The 21525-nt window shown below is 49.8% G+C and overlaps 1 protein-coding gene across 1 annotated transcript in view; it reads left to right on the top strand.

Annotated features, from left to right (window-relative positions):
- Window positions 1-21525, top strand: part of HS6ST3 (heparan sulfate 6-O-sulfotransferase 3) — a 504274-nt gene that overhangs the window by 228783 nt on the left and 253966 nt on the right. The window lies entirely within an intron of this gene.

Here is a 21525-nt window from a genome sequence, read left to right as displayed (position 1 = left end):
AGACTTGAATTTGGCAGAACAGTTGTTAGCTGAATTTTATTTCAAAGAATTTTTTATGCTAATTTTTGTTTATTATTTTTTGTTTGCTTATTTATATTTAAATTTTTTAAATTTTTTATTTAATTTTTATTTTATTTTATATTTTAATTTTAAAGGTGGCCCAGAAAAGAGCGGCTTTTAACTAAGCTCCACCCAACACCCATGTATAATCGGTCTAACATATAAAAGCGGTATCCACTCAACCTACAGCACTGGCTGCCCACCCTCTGAGTGGGTTCGCCATCCCCGGTCGGGTAATCTAGCGAAGGCCTAAGCCAAATGAGAGGCGAGCGCACCGCAACATGACCGAATACGCAATAACATAACTTGATAAACCTCTTGAATCAATAACTTGCCGCTCTTTCCCGCCAACGCGGGGTCTCTAGCAAGAGGCACCCGCCCGCCACCTATCCCAGGACTATACCTACAACCGCTAGCAAGTCCTCGATGAACCAATACAGACCCCCCTCAACTAAATGAATCCCGTCCGGCCTAAATAGCTGATGATGCCTAAACCTTATACGCTCGTGTGGTACCACGGCCCCGCCTGCTTCAATCACCCATTTAGCTACAGCCGAATTCAATTTCTTCCTGGACTCGTCTATGGCCCTACAGTCTCTTGCCCCTCTCCAACAAATCCGGGGGACCACAAAGGACCAGATCAGGGTGCATCCAGGCCAGGCACCCCTAATGGCAGCCAGGTCGTCTATAATCAGGGCCCGCAACTGCAATTGGGACATTTTCCCAAGATCGTTACCCCCAAGGTGTAACACCAATATGTCCGGCACACCGAACCTCCTCACCTTCAGCAGTAAGAATGCCTTTAGCTCACGCCAGGACATTCCTCTCACACCCATCCACCTCACCAAATGACCAAAATCACATGCGGGTCCCTTGCCTGACTCTATCAACCTGGCCGCCCAATGTACGAAGGAGTGCCCAACTATCCATATTCTGCGTGCATCGGAGCCCACACCTATAAAGAAGGAGATGGTTGATATCAGTTAGCGCCTGTCTCTAGGATACCGGAGCGGTAGTTCACTAGTTTTGGAAGGGTCTGCCAAAAGAAAAAAAGGAATTTGGTGGTTGCAGCACAATTTGGTGCTTTTTAATGCTTCAATACCAATTGAAGCCACTCCTGGACACAGAAGGGAAGCCACAAACAAGGGGGAGGAATGGGTTTGGAAGGGGTTTGGAAAACAAGGAATTACTCGGCCGGAGGAAAAAACGTCTGGACCTGCTGAGGGACTCTTAATTGGAGCCGAATTAGCCGAATTAGATATAGCCGAATTCAGTCCGTCAGATCAGGTAAAAAAGCGTGAAAACTCCGGACACTGGCCCAACAACAGAGTGTGGCTAATCCCCGAGTAGGAAACAATCGGGCAGGGGTAACATAGGAGTACAACCACACAGCTGGAACCCATATATGCATAGACCGATCAGGGCAGTAGGTGAGGCCTAATATACTTTCTGTATGCTGCCGAGCGCCAACGCCCTAGCCTCTTAATTTCCCTAACCGACTGACCAGCGCTGGCAGCAGATGTTGCAGCTCCAATTCTAAAGGAGTGGGTGCCAAATTCCTCTGGTGACAAACCCAGTTCACCCAAGCATTTCCTAAGCATCCATGCAAATTGGTATCTGGTCAGGGGAGATCCATCATAGTGCACCAACCAAGAGGCAGCCCCAGCTGGTCGCACTAGTGTATAGCGTTCAGCCATTGCTACCGGACATGCCGATTTGGGTATGACAGAGGCTATGTGCACCCACGTCCCTCTTGCTGCCTGGTCGGTCTTGGATCGCCTAATCCTACACCAAAGCGACCCTGCGTCTATGCGAATGTCCGTATATAGCAGCGCAGCAACCTTAACTTTCGATGCCGCCACCAACTCTAATATTCTAAAAGCTCCATGAAACGCCATGGAAAAGGCTAAACTGAACAGGAGGGTCTCAAACTCGGAGTCTGTAAATGAACTAATTTTTTCCAACAAAGATAACAAAAGAGGGAAGCTAATGGGACGCCTGCAATCGGGAGCTACAGGAGCAATGCGAGCCCAACCCTTCAAAGCCCTACGCACCAAGAAGCCTTTTGTAAAATCCTGTTTCCCCTTCAGTTGCGCAAAAAAATGATATTCCTGCCAGGTAACGCGCTGCAACAGCTCTAGATTTCCCTGTCTTGTAAAGATGCCAGATAAAAGATAGGAATAGTTTACTGCCCCGCGTACCTGGCTGTGCTGCCCCTCCGGAAAAAGCCTCCCACTCGGACCAAGCGTGGCGGTATGTTCTAAGCGTAGCCGGCGCTACCGATAATTCCGCTAGCCCCTCCAGTCCGGGCTGATGACCTGCCAAATATAAGCCGGGCACGAGACCCCAACAACATCAGCATAAGGAGCCAGTTCCCTAAAGCGATCCCACTGAAAACGCGAAAGCGCGTCGGCTACTCCATTCTCTGTTCCCGGGACATGCCTAGCCCTGAAGAGGATGTTAAAACGTAGACATTGCAGGAAGAGCTGAGACAGCACCCTCAAAACTAAAGGTGATTTTGCCTTTTGGTTGTTAATCGCATGTACTGTGCTGTAATTGTCGCACCAAAAGAGTACACTGCGATTAGCAAGCTGCGCGCCCCAGACTTCAATCGCTACCATAATGGGGAACAGTTCCAGGAGCAACATGTCCTTCGTGAGGCCTTTAGTGAACCACGAAGGGGGCCATGCCTGAGCGCACCAACTACCGCCCAAGAAGCACCCAAAACCTGTTGCGCCAGCGGCGTCGGTGAATAGCTGCAGTGAGCAGCTGTCAATCACGGGAGCCAGCCAGATGCGAATGCCGTTGAATTCTTCTAAAAAGGTAGCCCAGACGGCTAGGTCGCGCCTGATCTCCGCAGATAGCCGCACTAAATGGTGAGTTCTGGCTACCCCAGAGGTTGCCCTTTCTAACTTCCTACAGAACAGCCTACCCATTGGGATGACCCTACAGGCGAAGTTAAGCTGTCCTAGCAGGGATTGGGCCTGCCGCAACGTAATTTTACGGGAATCATGGCATGCGTCAATGACTTCTTTCAGCTTAGTGACTTTCTCGACGGGTAAACAACACTGTCCCAAAACTGTGTCTATCTGGATCCCCAGGAAAGACAGGCAGGTCATAGGGCCCTCTGTTTTGTCCTCCGCAATAGGCACCCCGAATTGCGAGAAGACAGAACGAACCGTCTCCAACAACACTGCACAGTTTTCGGAACCTGCAGGGCCAACGCAAAGGAAATCATCCAGGTAGTGAGCGATCCCGCTCAGCCCGGATGACCTCTCCACGCACCAATGCAAAAAGCTACTGAACTTCTCGAAAAATGCACAGGATACAGAGCACCCCATCGGCAAACATTTGTCAATGAAGTACTCCTCACCTATGCGAAAGCCCATGTACCTGAAAGCATCGGGGTGAAGGGGCATGAGACGAAAGGCCGACTCAATGTCCACCTTCGCCATCAGGGCCCCCGCACCATTGGCCCGGACCATTTCCAGTGCGTCATCAAATGACTGGTAGGTCACTGAACAAAATTCCTCTGGGATGGCATCATTTACCGACGAGCCTGCTGGGTAAGAAAGGTGCTGGATAAGTCTGTACTTACCAGGAACTTTCTTGGGTACTACCCCAACGGGGGATAGAATCAGATCGGGCAGGGGAGCAAAAGGGAAGGGCCCGGCCATGCGACCCAAACGCAGCTCGTTGTCAACCTTGTCCCTTAAAACTAAGGCCAAGGAGCGAGCAGACTGAAGATTTTTAAACTTTCCCCCGGCAACTTCACCCTGAATAGGGAGGTGAAAACCCTCAGCAAAGCCTCGCAAAAGAAAATCCGCGGAATTCCTGTCCGGGTAATGGCGGAGCCATGGTGACATGGCCTCCACCCTTACCGGAGTATGGGCTCTATCTAGGGTTGCCTGACGTAGCGGGCCTTGCCGCTGCCGAGGCAGCCGCCCCCCTAGAGGGGCGGCTCCCTCGAAAGCAGCTAAATGCCGGGTGACTGCCTGAGCAGTTTATGCAGACGTGCTTGTAACGGCACCGCTGCCCCTGATTGCAGAAGGAGTTGTTGAAACCATAACATTTACCCTTTGCAGCCCCCGGTGTAAAGGACCTACCGCCAGAAGGGAAACGCTTCGGCCCGGCTGCGTCACTCCCCGTGGGACGCTGAGTCACCGCTGTGGCGGGAGTTGGAGCGGCAATAGCTCGCGTGCTCTCCACCGCCTCCACGGGAGTCCTTGTGAGTGCCATCCAGACTTCCACGTCCTTACACCCGAAATCTATGACGTGTAAGCAGTCCTGCTTGCGGCAGAACTGCTCATCGTATGTCCTCCACGCTACACCACCGTACGTGCGCCTCATCTCATGGACCATGTGAATGTATCGAATTACATTCAAATGCTCCTTTGGCCTATCCTCCAGATAACAAGCGGAGAAAACACAGAATCCCGCCAGCCAGTTATCATAGGAGCGGAAGGCTTCTGCCCCTATGCCTCCTTTTGCCTTAGCGGCTTTGTAGGCTTTTTTGGACTCATCAGTCAGACTGAACAAGTCCACAAATTCCCCTTTCTGAATTTTTGACCTACAGCTTTCCCTAAGACCTCTAAGCACGGCAGTGTAGTCGCAGTGCACTACTCCAGGCAGGTTACGGCGCTTGCGCTCCCTCTTTGAAATTGAAGCTGTATGTTTGCGCTTGCGACTGAGTGCTTGGCGACCCGCCTCCTTTTTGGCATATTTGGCCGCCTGCTTGCGCGCCTTCTTAGCACTGCCTACCTCGGAGCCACCGGCAGATGAAGAGGAGGAGGAAGAGGAAAAGCGACTAGAGCCAGACCCCACTGTGGAAGAGTACGCTACTGAACCAGCCCCTTCATCAGTATTTCCCTCACCTGAGGATTCGGGCTGCGCCGCCCAGGTGTCATCATCCGTGTCATCCTCCAACTCAGCCTCTCCTTCGTCCACAGGGTCAGCCTCTCCCTCATCGTGATCTGAGGAAACAACAGACAAAGGCCCGGCGGGCCTCCTTGCCCCGCTGCGGCCAGACCTGCGACCACTGGGAGCGGTGTTAGCATCGTGCCTGCTAGAAGACCTATGCTGTGAGCCCTGCGCTGTGGGGCTGATATTCCTAAAAGCCCTAACAAACTCAGCACAACCAGGGATAGCTTGCCCCCTAGCAGAAGATCTGCGGTGGGAAGACCCTGATGACCCGGCTTCGTCATGACCCTCCCCTATCAAAGGAGCCAGAGCCCCAGCCATTGATGACAAGGCCGCAGATAACAAAGCTGGATCAAAAGCTGCAGGAGAAGTCCTGCGTGCACTTTGTGACCCCCTTGTGGTCTCCCTGTCCCTGCTAACACTCCTGTGTGACCTGCTACTCCTAGTGCTCCCTCTCCCCCTTGATCCAGGAGGGGTCTGTGAGCGCTCATCTCCCCCCTGGCTTAGCCTTTCCCATGACGGCCTATAGCCGTACAGGGGAGTCTCAGGATCAGGTGAAGGGGAAAAACCCCTCTCTGATCCCCTTGATCCTCCCTCTGGGCCTGCATCCGCACTGTTTACTGCCCCCCTGCGGCTTCTAGGGCGACTAGGCCCGGCCGCCATGTTATGTGAGCGCGCTGGGCCGCGTAATGGCCGCCGGTCCGGGCTAGCCATCACGCTGGCCTCAGCAGCGCTGCCTTGCTCATTGCTGCCTCCAGCCCCCCCCGCCCCGCGAGCAGCGCGGCGGGCGCCGTCAGCAGACCTGCGCCCGCCGCGTGACACTGCTCGGCCGCGTCTGGCCGGCTGCACGCGCAGGGGGATGCCGTCGTCGACGGGCACCCGGCGCGCTGCAGACCCCGTCACGCGGCCTCTTCCGGAGCGCTCGGCTGCACCGCCCAAGCGCCCCCTACCACGCCCGGGGGCCTGAAAAGCTTGTGGGAAGCTGCCCTCCACCAACGCCAGGCCGCGGCGGGCGCTCAGTGACGCAGCGCGACCGCCGCGGGCAGCACCCCGACCGCGAGCCGCCGCCAGCCTGCCGTCAGGAAGCACAGGAACAGGAGCCTCAGCCCCACTGTCCCTACGCCCCCCTCCGGAGCCGCCAGCAGCACGCGCCGCAGAGCTGCCTGCCTCAGGTGAGGACGCAGTCTCCCTCCCGGCTCCCAAGGCCTCCGCAAAGCGGGCGGGCGGCCTGACAGCACGCCTTGAGCGGCTGGGGGCAGAGCGGGACATGATACCAATATTATGCTAGAGGAGAGCAGAATAAGGGGTGCAATTTAAGCTAGTGGGCCTAACCTTCAGAGCAACAAAATGTGTGTACTCACTCAGAAAATTCCCTGGAAGAAGAGGAAGACTCCTCCTACTCCCAGAGTAATTAACAGAGCCAACAACCCAAATTCAAGATAGCCATAGGCTCTCCATGTCACATGACCTCTAAGGTCACACCCAGCTATCATGTTTAATCTCCTCCATGCCTATGCAGTCATTACGTTTTACTACTTGCTCGATATGATGCTCAGTGTGGAGACTGCACAGGATTGCATTGTTATCTGCCCAGGCTTTACTCGCTGAAGGTGATGAGCAGTATGGGAACTGCACAGGATTACACAAACTAGTTAAAGCTGGAGATGAAAATTGAGAATGGGAACTTGATTAACTAGAACTATGGAATGTGCACCAGATGGCAGATACTGCAGTTCAGCTAGGAATAAGAAAGCATAGTTGCTGATACTGGAAGCAGGAACTGGTAAGAAAGAGATTGTACTTACAATAAGCATATGCATTTGATAGGTTTAAATTAGAGATGAGCGGGTCCGGATCGCCGAGATCCGACAGATCCGAATATCGGGGATCCGGGCCAGATCCGAGCCGGCTCGGGAGTTCCCGCCTGAATTCCGGACCAATAACGAGGCCGAACGTCATCATCGCGCTGTCGGATTCTCGCGGGAGCGGGATCTTATAAAAGACGCACGCGCGCCCCGCCATCTTCACTCCAATCTTGGAGAGGGTGATTGGGAAGCTCTGTGTGCTCCGTGCTGTGCTCTGTGCCATGTGCTCCGTGACCTGACCTGTGCCCTCACTGCCCTGTGCTGTGCTCCGTGCCATGTGCTCCGTGCTGTGCTGTGCTCCGTGACCTGCCCTCACTGCCCTGTGCTGTGCTCCGTGCCATGTGCTCCGTGCTGTGCTGTGCTCCGTGACCTGCCCTCACTGCCCTGTGTTGTAGACTTGAGAGTCAGTGACTGTTTATAGGCCTGAGCCCTGTAGTGTGATTTAACTAACTGGGTGCTGCAGTGCTCACACGCAGGGGCTGCAGTGTTCACTGTCCAGGGGCTGTCCTGTGGCCCGTGCCCTGTTGTGATTTATTTAGCCCTAAGCCCTGTGTTGTGATTTATTTTATTTAGCCCTGAACCCTGTGTTTTTTTTGTGATTTAACTAACTAACTCAGTGCTGCAATGCTCACACGCAGGGGCTGCAGTGCTGCTGAGTAGTACACTGTGTACAGGGGCAGCATTAATACAAGGGGCTGTGTCCAGTGTGACGGCCTATATCTTATCCATTGTCCAGTGTCACGAGTCACTCACTCCTGTCCTGTGTGACGACTGACGACATATCCTGTATCCAGTGTGACGACATATATCCTGTGTCCAGTGTGACGACATATATCCTGTGTCCAGAGTGACATATATCCAGTGTCCAGTGTGACGACATATATCCAGTGTCCAGTGTGACGACATATATCCTGTGTCCAGTGTGACGACATATATCCTGTGTCCAGTGTGACGCTGGGCCGGTGCTACCACTAGGCAGCTTTAGGCAGCTGCCTAGGGCGCTGGCCGCTGGAGGGCGCCCCTGATTTTTAATTTACATGAAGCAGAACAGCGATTCTCGCGTGCGGCCGCCACTTTTCTCTTGGCACTATTAAAAAAAAAAATTGTGCAGTTGCAGCGGTTTCCAGAAGGCAGGCAGGGGGGACCTGGCAGAGAGTAAGTGAGAGCTGTCCAATATCAGACAGCAGTCAACCACCCACCTGCGCGCCCAGCTAGCATTCCCTCACTACACGACCGCCCCCGCCCGTCAGTAGAGTCAGCGCCTCCCTGCCCCTGCCAGCAGCAGAGACAGGTGCTTCATGGGGTCCGCTGTGCTGCCGCTTGCACCGCATGTCGGTGCCGCCGTTTATGTCTGTTTTTTTTTTATCATTACGGCCGGGGCACAGAGCGGCAGCGTGTGTGTGCGGCCGGGAGGGAGGGACCTGACAGGCTGCGGGATCGCCAGGGCACAGAGCGGCAGCATGTTTGTGCGGCCGGGAGGGAGGGACCTGACAGGCCCTGACAGGCTGCGGGATCGCCGGGGCACAGAGCGGCAGCGTGTTTGTGCGGCCGGGAGGGAGGGACCTGACAGGCCCTGACAGGCTGCGGGATCGCCGGGGCACAGAGCGGCAGCGTGTTTGTGCGGCCGGGAGGGAGGGACCTGACAGGCTGCGGGATCGCCAGGGCACAGAGCGGCAGCATGTTTGTGCGGCCGGGAGGGAGGGACCTGACAGGCCCTGACAGGCTGCGGGATCGCCGGGGCACAGAGCGGCAGCGTGTTTGTGCGGCCGGGAGGGAGGGACCTGACAGGCCCTGACAGGCTGCGGGATCGCCGGGGCACAGAGCGGCAGCGTGTTTGTGCGGCCGGGAGAGAGGGACCTGACAGGCCCTGACAGGCTGCGGGATCGCCAAAGGAAGGGGTCCCAGCGGCAGAAGGTTAGGAAGATCAAGAGGGTGGGGATGCAGAGTGGAGGACTTTAAAGCGGTCTGCCGGGAACCTTAAACCAGAGGTCTGCACAGGAAGAGTGAGGTGAATCCATCTGGAGTGTCCACCAAAACAGCCACTTTTGAAGCACAAGGGGCCAGGTTAGTAGTTACTACACACCCCTAAAGCCTGACATTATCCCCCCCCCCTGCCTAACTAACTATACACACACCCCCCATCCTAACTCCTATACACCCCCTCCCATCCTAACTAACTATACACCCCTACCAACCTATCTATCTATACACTATCCTCCCCACAGCCTGACTCTATATATACTCCCCATTACCCCCCCCCCATGGTATTGGGAGGGGGGGGGGAGTTGGCAGAAGTTTTGCCTAGGGCACCAAGAACTGTTGCACCGGCCCTGGTGTGACGACATATATCCAGTGGCCAGTGTGACGACAATATATCCTGTGTCCAGTGTCACAAGTCACAACATATATCCTGTGTCCAGTGTGACATGTAATGTGTGCCGGCATATATCCTGTGTCCAGCGTGATACTACCTTGCAGACACAGTCAATGCTGTACCAAACACCCACTGCTCCTTGGCTGCACATGCCAAACTGCAAAATCAATCCACATTGGGATCTTGGTACTTGTGTGGAGGTTCTAACAGAGGAGCGCAGCTACAAGGGGGGGGGGGGGGGGTTATTAAACTGCCACCCTGTCTGCCCCTGTAGTGCTGCTCTGCTTCCAACATGTGCCAGGTTGGAAGTGTAAGGTCCACATGTATGTGATGCCCACTGCTGTCGCTTAGCTTAGTCATCCAGCTACCTCGGGATAACCTTATGGCCCTACTACAGTATATGAAAATGATTTTGTGAGCTGTGAAGTGAACAAAATTGTCTAGAAATGAGTGGAAACTAATGTTATTGAGCTTAATAACACTTAAGGGCCAAAAACAGGCCCGAAAACTATTATTTTAGCAATTTTTAGCATTTTTCCAAATAAATCCAGATCCAAAACCAAAACCCGCAAGGGTGGTTTTGCCAAAACCAATCCGGATCCAAAACACGAAGGGAAATCCAGATCCAAAACCAAAACCAAAACCCGAAAAAGTGGCCGCCGCACATCTCTAGTTTAAATAGGACACTCTGATTGGTAATTTGTGCCCCTGGTCATGTGGAAGCTAGCCCCTCTGTGATCGGGAGATATAGGGGGTGATTCAGGTTGGCTCGCAAAGCACATTTGGTTTGCTAATGGACAAAACAATGTGCACAGCAAGTGGGGTGGATGTAACATAGGCCCTTATTCTGGTCGGTGCGGATATATCCGCGTGCGTTCGGCCCGCCGATGTTTTGTGTCTGCGCATGTGCAGAGGCGTCTCTGCGCATGTGCTAGCGGGGCGTACGGCTAAATCCCGCATGATATGTGAACACTCCGAACAGGGGGTGGAGAGGGGCGTGAAAGGCTATTTGGGCTCATTACCATATGCATATGCCCCGCGTTTCATGGGCGTTCCCATGCAAACGCTGGGCGTGACGCACGTGTAGGGGGCGGACATATGACATTGCCGGATGTCAGCTGCCCGCCCAGATCCCTGCTTTTGCACGGAAAAATGTCCGTGTGGTCTGAGGTTGCGGGAGCTGGTGGACCATTCAGTCCTGCATTCGATGGTCTGCGACCATCGAAAAGTTATCGCGAAAAGGGGGCGTGGCCTCGAGAAAGGGGGCTTGGCCTCACGGGGTGACGCGAACTCCGGCCACGCCCCGTTTTCGCCGCTCGTCGGCGCTGAATAGATGCTGTGCGCATGCGCACAGCGTCTATTCTCGGCAAGCTGGGGGGGCTCCCAACTGTCCCCCCCACCGCGGGACAATGGCGGCCCCGGGCGGGACGCGGGAACGTCCCCGAATAGCGGGACGTTCCCGCGGAAATCGTGACAGTTGGGAGGTATGCTTACTGGGGGCATGTGGCTCACCGGTAGCGAATATTCCCTCTCGAGTTCTTGCTGTCACCTGTGGGACTGCAAATGATAAAAGAAGAGGTGTTGTGAGTCCAGCGGCTCCAGCCCCAAAATACATTCATACCAGCCCAGGAAAGAGGTAATCTTATATTTTTCTACACAGCTGTATACAGTTTAAAGACATATTACCTCAGAAAATGGCATTTTACCTCAGAGAGCTAAAGTCAGCTATATTTATACACAGCCGCAGACAGAAAAGAGAAATTTTTCCACAGAAAGACTGTAATACGCTCTTCTCTCACCCAGATGTATATATTGAAAGATATTATCCCAGGAAGGTTAAAGGAAGCTAACAACCTAATGCAGGGTTAACTAAGAGACTGCGTTTACCTCAGATGATAACTGTACAACAGGCAGACATTTACTTGGTTCCTCATCAGAAGGAGATAACAAGTCATTTTCCATCACTTATATAATTTGATGGAGAAATAGTGACTGTAATAAGCAATAAGGTGTAAAGACTTTATACAGTGACTTACATGCTTAGGCAAAGGATATGAAGAAAAGTGGAGAGAGGATATAAACAGTGTTGTTACAGTGTTGTTACAGTGTTGTTACAATGGGGGTTATTCTAGTCCATTCTTTCTGACAAAATCCTTCTTAGATGGACAAAACCATGTGCACTGCGGGTGGGGCAGATGTAACTTGTGCAGAGAGAATTAGATTTGGGTGGGGTTTTTCTTCAAAGTGAGATCTATATTGAAGTGTAAAATCATGCAGTAAGTATTTTCCCTGCACAGAAACAAAATAACTCACCCAAATCTAATTCTCTCTGCACATGTTACATCTGCCCCCCTGCAGTGCACATGGTTTTGTCCATCTAAGAAGGATTTTGTCAGAAAGAATGAACTAGAATAAACCCCAAAGTGAGAAAGACAGCTATTATTACCTGGTTCAGTTCACTTGTGGATTACAAATAAGGATACTCAGTGCGGGGCTCCAATCTACAAAAATAGATGCTTTGGTTATAAGCGACTACTACCTAATAAAGAGAGAGACTAACTAAAAGTTTACAGCTGCAGCAGGTATATTATTGTGCAATAAGAAATAAGTATTCTAGTATATAATAGTGATAATATTGTCATTTTTATGTAATGTGAAAACGGTAACAGCCACCACTAGGCAGCTCTAGGCATTTACCTAGGGCGCCGGCACCTGGAGGGCGGCAGTTCACCCCTCACCCCCAGCACTGTGGTACCTGTGAAGAATCTTGCGTCCCCGGCATCCCTGCTGAGTGCTGGTGCGTGCAGGGGTGTCCGTGCTGCCGGGGGAACCTGCGGCGCTGTTATTGTGTATAAGCTTGTCGCGCCGGCGGGGTCCCTACAGTGAATAGAAAATAACTAGCGCTATGCGCGCGGCGGCGCGGGAAGCGCTAGTTATTTCCTATTCACTGTAGGGACCCCGCCGGCCGCGACAAGCTTATATACACAATAACAGCGCCGCAGGTTCCCCCGGCGGCACGGACACCCCTGCACGCACCAGCACTCAGCAGGGACGCCAGGGACGCAAGATTCTTCACAGGTACCACACCCCCCCCCCCCGGCACCGGGGCGCCCCCACCCCGACTCGCCTGGGGGCGCTCCGGTGCCTTGCATCGGCCCTGGTAACAGTATATCTATGTTGAATACATATATAAATATCTGATGACTGCATCAATGTAATGTTTATTGCTTATACCTTTTGTTTTAACTTGTAAAATAAAGTACCTGATATTCAAAAGAAAGAAACATCGCGGTGGACATTCCTACTTACTAGATAGAAGAAAGGAAAAGGGAATTCATTAATATACTTCCTGTTCATTGCACATGTTAAAAGCTGGAAGAATTGATATTTAGATGTCTGCACAGTGATTCTTACAGAATGGGTCACTCTAATCTGATCGGCTTCCATCACGACTACCACCGCCCGCCACCCTGCGCTGTCCACCAGAATGGGGTGCGCGGATGTGGAGATGCTTATGCACCCCATTTTTTAAAATACTCTGTGGGGGTGATTCTCTAGCGATCGGACAGGGCTGATGTATTTGCGCATGTACAGACCCCCTGTGCGAATGCCTTTGGCGAGTATCAAACTTGCAGAGGCGTTTGCATGGGTAGAGAGGAGGGTGGGTGGGACCAGGCACCGGCTGTAGCAGGGAGCCCACGCCCTCTGATGCACTCTGGCGGAAACAAAAGTCAGTTTAGAGTGACTGACTTGCTAGAAATATCTTCTGGTTGGCCCTGCTGCAGTGCTGCTAGATGACATTGCTAACAACGGCCATTCAGCCCCATCACTCTGTCAATGCCAGCAGCTGGGTAAACACATTGCGTAGTGTGTACCCAATTTAGGATTAATACTCCCACAAGGGGCACTGACAATGGCATTAATGATCTGCAGCAGATACTGAGGTGAGCCAGTTATGGTTGTAATAGTTGTGACACTGGAAGATAAATGTATTTTCTGGGAGTTTAATGGGTGAGAAGTAAATAAGTAGACAAATAACTCAGCAATTGTGTACTGATTGATTCTCAGGAATGGTAACATTGTGTCCTGTTCCTGTGGAGGCTGACATACTGTAAGCACTGTTCCTAGATCGTATAACTACTCATTCAGTCTACAGTCAGTTTTCATATGCTGTGCAGTGTGTAAGTGGAATCTCGTTTTCCCACTATATCCTGGTGTGTAATTTTGTTGTCAACCAGAGATAAGTTATTTCTTCCAGATTGCTTGTTTGTAAAACAAAAAACACAAGAGCCAAAAGCAAGTGACAAAAGAGTTTGTTCCATTAACGTGTTTGTTTATTTGTAAGCTTGCAGTCAAACAATACAACTATAGACACAGTGAGCGGAGTTAAGAGTTTCATCCCCAGAGGCCTCGCTCTGTTCTTCAGAGCATCTACATGGTCTAACTAATGCACTGATGCTATTGTGGATTTCCATTAAACTGTGATATTCTAAAGAACTTGTTTACATGGGTACATGGGTACTAAGGGGTACATTTACAAAGATGGAAGATATATTGAAGATGAGATTCTGTCCATAGCAACCAATCAGATTCTACTTCTTATTTATTTAATCTAGAAGATAATAGATACAACCTGATTGCTGCTATGGGCAACATCCCATCTTCAACAGAACTTCCATCTTAGTAAATTCACCCCTAAGAGACCTCTTCACTTTGTCAACCCATAGCACCCATGTGGGCTATTATGGCTGTAGTTATATTCTTGACCCCACAAGTAATTGAAGTATTGGACATTTGTGCTCTACTACTGTAGTTAGTAGAGCACAATTCCCAAAACAGGAATTCTTTATTGTTCATCAATTCTGTTGATTCTTGGTACTTTTATACAACTATATTGATGTTTTTGTTATTTATTGCAATTATTAAAGGCACCTTGTGTATAATGTGTGTGTGTTCTACATTACCTACTACTAATTGTATATACGTAATATTTTCATATCGCTTTTATACATTTGGATTTTAATATACTAATGTTAGTTTATATTTTCTGGATCATTCATATACATTATTTAATTATTATAAACTACATCATAATAGGACTCAAATGCACCATATGACCCCCTCCCCTTCTCTCCCTTTCCAGCTCTGTATGTTATGTACGAATTATACCGTTACATTGTGCAGAGGGAGCAGAGCTGGCAGAACTCTTAAATTAAGCACTGACTGGATAATCCTGAGGACAACTGGCTTGTTTGGAGCATCTAAAGGATGATCTGGGTGTGCTGCAACAGCAATGCTGGCACCCAGCAATCCGGGCACACTGCTTTTCCAGGCACCCTTCTATCTAGTAGCAAGAAGCATTTGCAAAAAAAAAAAAAAAAGACGCCCAATGTTAGTAGTCTTACAAGACCTAGTAGGACTGCAGCAATAGTGTACAGTATGAGGACTCAATGGTCTAACTATGGAGGGGATGCAACTGCTATGGGGCCCTACTGCATGTGAGGCCTCAAATCCGAACAGGCACTCCACTGCACTATAAAAGAAAATATAGCTTCAGAAAGGCCACATGTGAAGGTAAAGAGTGAGATTATCACTGTTATTGGGGGGGTGATGAATGATAATACACATAAAGTTATACTTCCATTATCACATATGGAATTCCATCATGCTTTTACGCTATAATGGAAGTATAACTTTATGTGTATTATCATTCATCACCCCACAATAACAGTGTTAATCTCACTCTTTACCTTCACCTGTGGCGCCGTCTGAAGCTATATTTTCTTTTATTGTCTCTATTGTACCATTGTGAGGACTTGAGAATTTCCTCCATATATAGCTTTTGTGATAGCCTTAGTAAGCACAGAACTAGGGAGAACACACTTTTTCCTGACTCCCACTGCACCCTTTTGAATTTTAGGGGGAAATTTACCAAAATGGATTTGTAAAAAATAGGTGTATTCGTAGGCAGAAATACACCTATTTTTTACACATTTGTATTTTCGGTCAGATCCGTGCAGGCTTTAGTGTAAAAAAATATAAAAATAAATAAATATTAAAAAAAATGGCGTGGGGTCCCCCCCCCACAGCTGTAACCAGCACCAGGCTGAAAGAGCAGGGGCCGGTAATTAAAAATCAGGGAACCCGTCAAATAGGGGTTCCCCGATTTTTAACAACCAGCCCCTGGGTCCAGGTTCCCAAAATACGGGGGACAAAATGACTAGGGGTCCCCCGTAATTTAAGAACCAGCCCCAGGCCAAACCAGCCAGCAGGGTAATGCCACAGCCGGGGGGAGAGTTTTTATACAAGTCCCCCCGGCCAAAGCATTCAGCTCTCTGACCAGTCAGCCTGGCCAGGGGCCCTGGGGGAGTGGGGACCCCCCCCCAATAAAGCCCCCCCCCCTCCAGGACTTACCTGACCAGGCTGAAGCCTGGTGCTGTCCACGGTGGCCCTGTGCGGTGGCCACCAGGCTGATCTTGGTGTAAAAAATAGAACAATAAACTATTGTTTTAAACTGTGGAACTATGAGTCCCAGCAAGCCTCCCCTGCAAGCTGGGACTTGGTGAACCACAAGTCCCAGCCTGCGGGGCATTAAAGGGCCCGCTGGGTTTTGTAGTTCCACAGTTAAAAAAAATAGTTAAATAAATACACACTGACACCTGAAAAATAAAAGTTTAATACATACATTACACACACACTGATACTTACCTATCTTGATCCCGTAGGTAGGTCCCAGAGTCTTGATCCGGTGCCTTGTCCTGGTTCCGGATCATGTCGTCTTTCTTCACCATGTCGATCTTCATGTCGGCATCGGCGTCAGGTCCGGGTCCGAAGAAATCCATGGTGGACCTGTGGAAGGAAATCCAACTCACCCAGGTCCTTCATGGAAGTTCTTCTGGCTTGGTCTGACATTGTCCAGGCATTCTTCCATCTTCTGGCTTCTTTTTCAAGCTGCCGGCGACTCCAGCAAAGCTCCCCGACTGTCAGAGCCGCAGAGATCCTTCCTCCTCGGCGTCTGGACTAAGACTGAATTCTGGCCAATCAGAAGCCGACTTTCCTTGCTCCTGATTGGCCGCTAGGCGGCTTCTGATTGGCCACCATATGGTGCTGGGTCCACCCATATATGCCCCACATAGGGAAAATGTCCATCTATGCTCTTGTATTGTGCTCTGTTCATCTGCCTGTCTGTCCCCCCATATGGTGCACTGTCTGTCTGTTCATCTGCCTGTCTGTCCCCCATATGGTACACTGTCTGTCTGTCTTTGTCCAGCCATATTTGCCCCTGTCCATCTTTACCCTCACCCAAACTCATTCAGTGCTGTAATCAGGTAGTGTCTGTACTGCTCACTCTCCTTCACTCTCTTACTTTCCCTCCACACTCTTCCTGACACTTCTCTTCTCTCTCTCTCTCTCTCTCTCTCTCTCTCTCTCTCTCTCTCTCTCTCTCTCTCTCTCTCTTTCTCTGACACTGTCTCTCTCCCTCAATTTCCAGGACAATCTTTCTTTCTTTCTTTTTCTCTCTCTCTCTCTCTGTCTCTCTGGGTATGGGTCATTGGGTCAACACTACTAAGGTTGACATACATTGGGTCGACCACTGAAGTTCGACTAGCCTTAGGTTGACACCTGAAAAGGTCAACATGCCTAAGGTCAACAGTGTCAAAAGGGCGACGCATTAGGTTGACAATGGGAAGGTCGACAGTCAAAAGGTCGACATGGGCTTTTCACGGTTTTGTCCTAAATGTCGATGCAGTCAACATGGACACAGTGAAAGTGCACGCTGCACTCATCATGCTTCATTATTCTATTCTCCCTCTCCACCCTAGTACCCAAATAAAATGTAAAAAAACCATGTCAACCTTTTGACTGTTGACCTTCCCAATGTTGACCTAATGCTTGTGTCAACATTTTCAGGTGTTGACCTAAGGCCTGTCAACCTTCAGCGACCATTGTATGTCAACCTTAATAGTGTCGACCTAACGACCACATACCCCCTCTCTGGTGTTGTCTCTCTCCCTGACTCTGTGTCTCTCTTTCCCCCTGGCATGGTCTTTCTCTCACTGCCGTCACTCTTTGTACTGCCCTCCAGACGGGCATTTTAGTGACAATGGTAAGGGCTTTCATGATTTTGCTATGGGGCCCACAAAATTTTAGTTACACCCCAGTCTGTACTTATAGGAAAAACAAAATAAATATTTAGTTTTATAAATAAAATATGTATCTTTACATACTGTAGTATCAGTACTTTCTTTTTTCAATAATAAATTTTTTTATTAGGTCAAGTAGTTAATTCTTACATAGATTTGGTATAAACATCGTAAGGCAATTAACATATAGGGTGAGATTTAATAGGATGAGAGATTCAGAAAGTGAGAGATTTGGGAAGAAATCTCCAGTTTTTTTTAAAGCTGCAACCATTTACACTGCAAAACCAGTTTGATTTTGAAGTGTAAATGATTGCCGCTTTAAAAAAACTGGAGATTTCTTCCCAAATCTCTCACTTTCTGAATATCTCATCCTATTAAATCTCACCCATAGTATACACTTAACACATCACATAGTACAGGTGACTAGTGTTAATTTAAGCGACTAAGGGGTTAAAACCTGCGCTGAGGTTTGACCTGAGTTTTACTTACGGAAATAAGATAGGAAGAGAAAGAAGAGTGCAGAAGAATGGGAGATAAAGAAGACAGAAAAGTGGGTCGTACCAGGACAGGTTTACAGAGACACATTGGGGGCAAAAAACAAACAAACATGGGGTTAGGGGGGGGAAAGTTATACACGTAGCAATATGTAAAAGGTATTGGAATGTTCAAGTATATGTCATTATTCTTGCGAGTGCGGGGGAGATGTCAAGGTGTTTCCGTCCCATATATCTATTCTAGTTAAGGTGAGGCCCTGTGTTTCTCGAAACTCTGCCCACTTGAGCCATTTCAGGTGAATCGATGCCTTCGATGTTGAGTACCTAGCGTTCGTTGTTTCATATAGGAAGTGGTTGTGCACCTTGCTCACTACCTGACCAACCAGAGGCACTCCCTCCGACTTCCACATACGGCCAATAGCTGCCTTGGCGGCTATAAGGATATGCCTCAGTATGTATATGTCTCCCCCTGAAAGTGTTTCGGAGTAGTGGAGAAGAGCCAACACTGGGGTCAGGTGGACCTGGAATCTAAGGACAGAATTAGCCAGTAAGGACACCTCCGACCAGAAAGGGGCCAGCGCAGGGCACTGCCAAAATGTATGTAGCAGTGTGCCTACGTTGCCGCACTTCCTCCAACACTGGGGGGAAACGTTTGGCCAAATGGCATGTAGTCTAGTCGGGGTGAAATATGATCTATGACAGAGTTTAAAAAACATTTCCGTATGTTGAATGCATTTAGACATTTTAAATCCTGTATGGAAAACAGTGTCCCAAACCTCCTCACTAAGAGTAATATTGAGGTCCGTCTCCCACTTGATCTGCACCGGTAGCTTCCCTTTTTTTGTTACGGAGATGAGATAGTTATACCATCGTGAGATACCCCCTTTGTGCAACTTGCTGTTTAACTTAGAGGTGAGGATTTTGGGAGCAGGCACCATTGGTATCGGGCCCTCCCTGTTAGCCATGAGCCAGTGGCGTAGTTGGAGGTACTTGTAAAACTCACTTTTAGGCAGCCCGTACTTCTCCTGAAGGTCGGAAAACTGCTGTAAAGAGTCTCCTTGCATTAATTGGCCCAGAGTAGAAATCCCTGCGTTAATCCACGGGTTCAAATTTAGGTTGGGGATAAGTTTAGAAATGGCTACCAGAGAGATCTCTATATTTGGTAGGCTTAGCCCGCCCATACTGGCGAGTGCCCCATGCCACACCTCCAAGGTAGCCTTTGTCGCTGAGCTTAGTTCCGATTTTTTCTGAATAGCCCGCAGGGGAACCCATAATAGATCAACCAACGGAATGTTAGAGGCTAACGCGCACTCCACAGCTACCCACGGTTTTGAGGATCCGGAGACGTACCAATCCCCGGCCTGGCTTAATAGGCACGCGGCCTGATACACCTCCACATCCGGGAAACCTCCCCCCCCCAGGACCTTTGGCAGAGCTAAATATTTTTTAGACACCCGTGGACGTGATCCCTTCCATATGTATTTTGTAAAGATGGCGTTAATTTTGCACATTAAAGACCTGGGAGGTCTTCTGGGGATTGACCGAAATAGGTAGAGGAGTTTCGGGAGAAGGACCATTTTGGATGCTGCCAGTCTGCCCATCCACGAAATTTCGTGCATGGACCATTCCGTTATTAGTTTTTGGAATGCACCAATCAACGGCAGGAAATTACATTCCATCAGGTGGGTCTCCCGAGATATTAACACTCCCAGGTATTTAATCGCCCTTCCCTGCCATGCGTATCGATATTGGTCTTTCAGACGAGCTACCTCTGTATCGGGTATATTTAGGGGGAAGGCCTCTGTCTTGGTGGTGTTAAGTTTATAATATGAGATTGCGGAGTACGCATCTAGGATCTCATGTAGCGCGGGCAATGATGTGTCTAACTTTTGGAGGCAAAGGAGGACGTCGTCCGCAAACAAACATATTTTATGTAAAATTCTCCCTATGACTGGTCCAACTATTCGGCTGTCCGCCCTGATCTTCTCTGCAAGTGGCTCTATAGCTAATACAAATATTAGAGGGGATAAAGGACACCCCTGTCTAGTGCCATTTGTTATTTGGAAGCTACTAGATATGGTTCCGTTCACAAACACTCTCGCAGATGGGTGGGAATAAAGAGCGAATATCGAGTCTAACATCCTCCCCTGAATCCCAAAACGTACCAGTACCTCCCTCAGGTATCCCCAATGCAGCCTGTCGAAAGCCTTTTCGGCGTCTAGTGACAGCAATAACAACGGGGACTGGGCTCGCTCACATACTTCAACTACATTTAGTACTCTCCGTGTGTTGTCCGGAGCCTGCCTGCCCGGTATGAAACCGACCTGGTCAATTTTTACCAGGGATGGGAGCAGCGGGGCCAACCTATTAGCGATTAATTTTGCGTACAGTTTCAAATCTGTGTTTAATAGGGCGATGGGTCTATAGTTCTGGACTGCCGTGGAGGGCTTCCCAGGTTTGGGGATCGTGACTATCCTAGCCTCGAGCATTTCACCAGGGAATTCCCCGGATTGAGAGGCCTTGTTAAAGACTCGTAATAGGATCGGGCCTAATTCAGACTTAAAGCATTTGTAGAAGTTGGTCGGGTACCCATCTGGACCCGGGGCCTTGTTGTTAGGCAGGGCGTCTATTGCAGCCTCTACCTCTTGCAGGGACCATGGGGCATTAAGGGCTTGGCAGGCTTCGGACCGTAACCCAGGGAGATCAACTTCATCCAGAAAAGCAGTGATGTCAGCTTCCGAGGGCTGTGGGGTAAGGGGGTCCTCTCTTAAATTATACAGCTTAGCATAATATTCTGCGAAAGTGTTTGCTACTTGGAAGGGATCAGTGACCCTGGCTCCCCTTGCATTTATCAGAAGGTCTATTCTTGCCTTGGTCCTTCTGCCTCTCAGTTTCCTGGCGAGCAATCTCCCCGCCTTGTTACCAAATAGGTAGAAGCTCTGGTTTAGTTTAGAGATATTTTTTTGTACTTCACTGAAAGCTGACGCATTGACCTTATCTCTAGTTTTCGCCAGGGCAGCATATATAGCCTCATCTGAGGGGTTATTCTTGTGGGCTGCTTCTAGTTTGACCAGTTCAGTCTCTGCCTCCAACATCTCCCTTGCCTCCTTTTTCTTAGCTCTGGCCGCGGCCTGTATTGCCGCCCCTCTCACTACAGCCTTTAGGGCGCACCAGTGAGTGAGTATGCTAGTATCGGATGGGTCGTTGGTGGTGATATACAGGGATAGGGCATCTCTAATGGAGTTCTTAGTGTCCATTTGAGTCAGGGCTGAACTGCCCAGACGCCATGGACCCCGGGTAGACCTGTATGAGGTCAATTCCCACCTCAAACGTAAGGGGGAGTGATCGGACCAGGTGATGGGGAGTATGTCGGCTTTGCGGATGGAGGCTAAGGTCCACTTGTCGGCTAAGGCGAGATCGATTCTCGAGTATGTCCGGTGGGGGTGGGAGAAAAAGGAATAATCCCTCACACCTGGGTGTCTGGCGCGCCATACATCATACATGTCGTATTCCTTAATGAGCTGCATGAATTTCTTAGAGTGGACCGGGGGTTGGGCTGTTCTATGTCCTGGGGTATGTGATTTGTCCATAATTGGGTCAGGGACTATATTGAAGTCCCCTAACAATAACAATGCCCCTTTGGCATATTTCTGTATAGTGGTGAGGAG

The sequence above is a fragment of the Crinia signifera genome, chromosome 2, assembly GCF_055691185.1.
Source record: "Crinia signifera chromosome 2, ASM5569118v1, whole genome shotgun sequence".
Lineage (NCBI taxonomy): Eukaryota > Metazoa > Chordata > Amphibia > Anura > Myobatrachidae > Crinia > Crinia signifera.
This window is presented reverse-complemented; position numbering and strand designations above follow the sequence as displayed.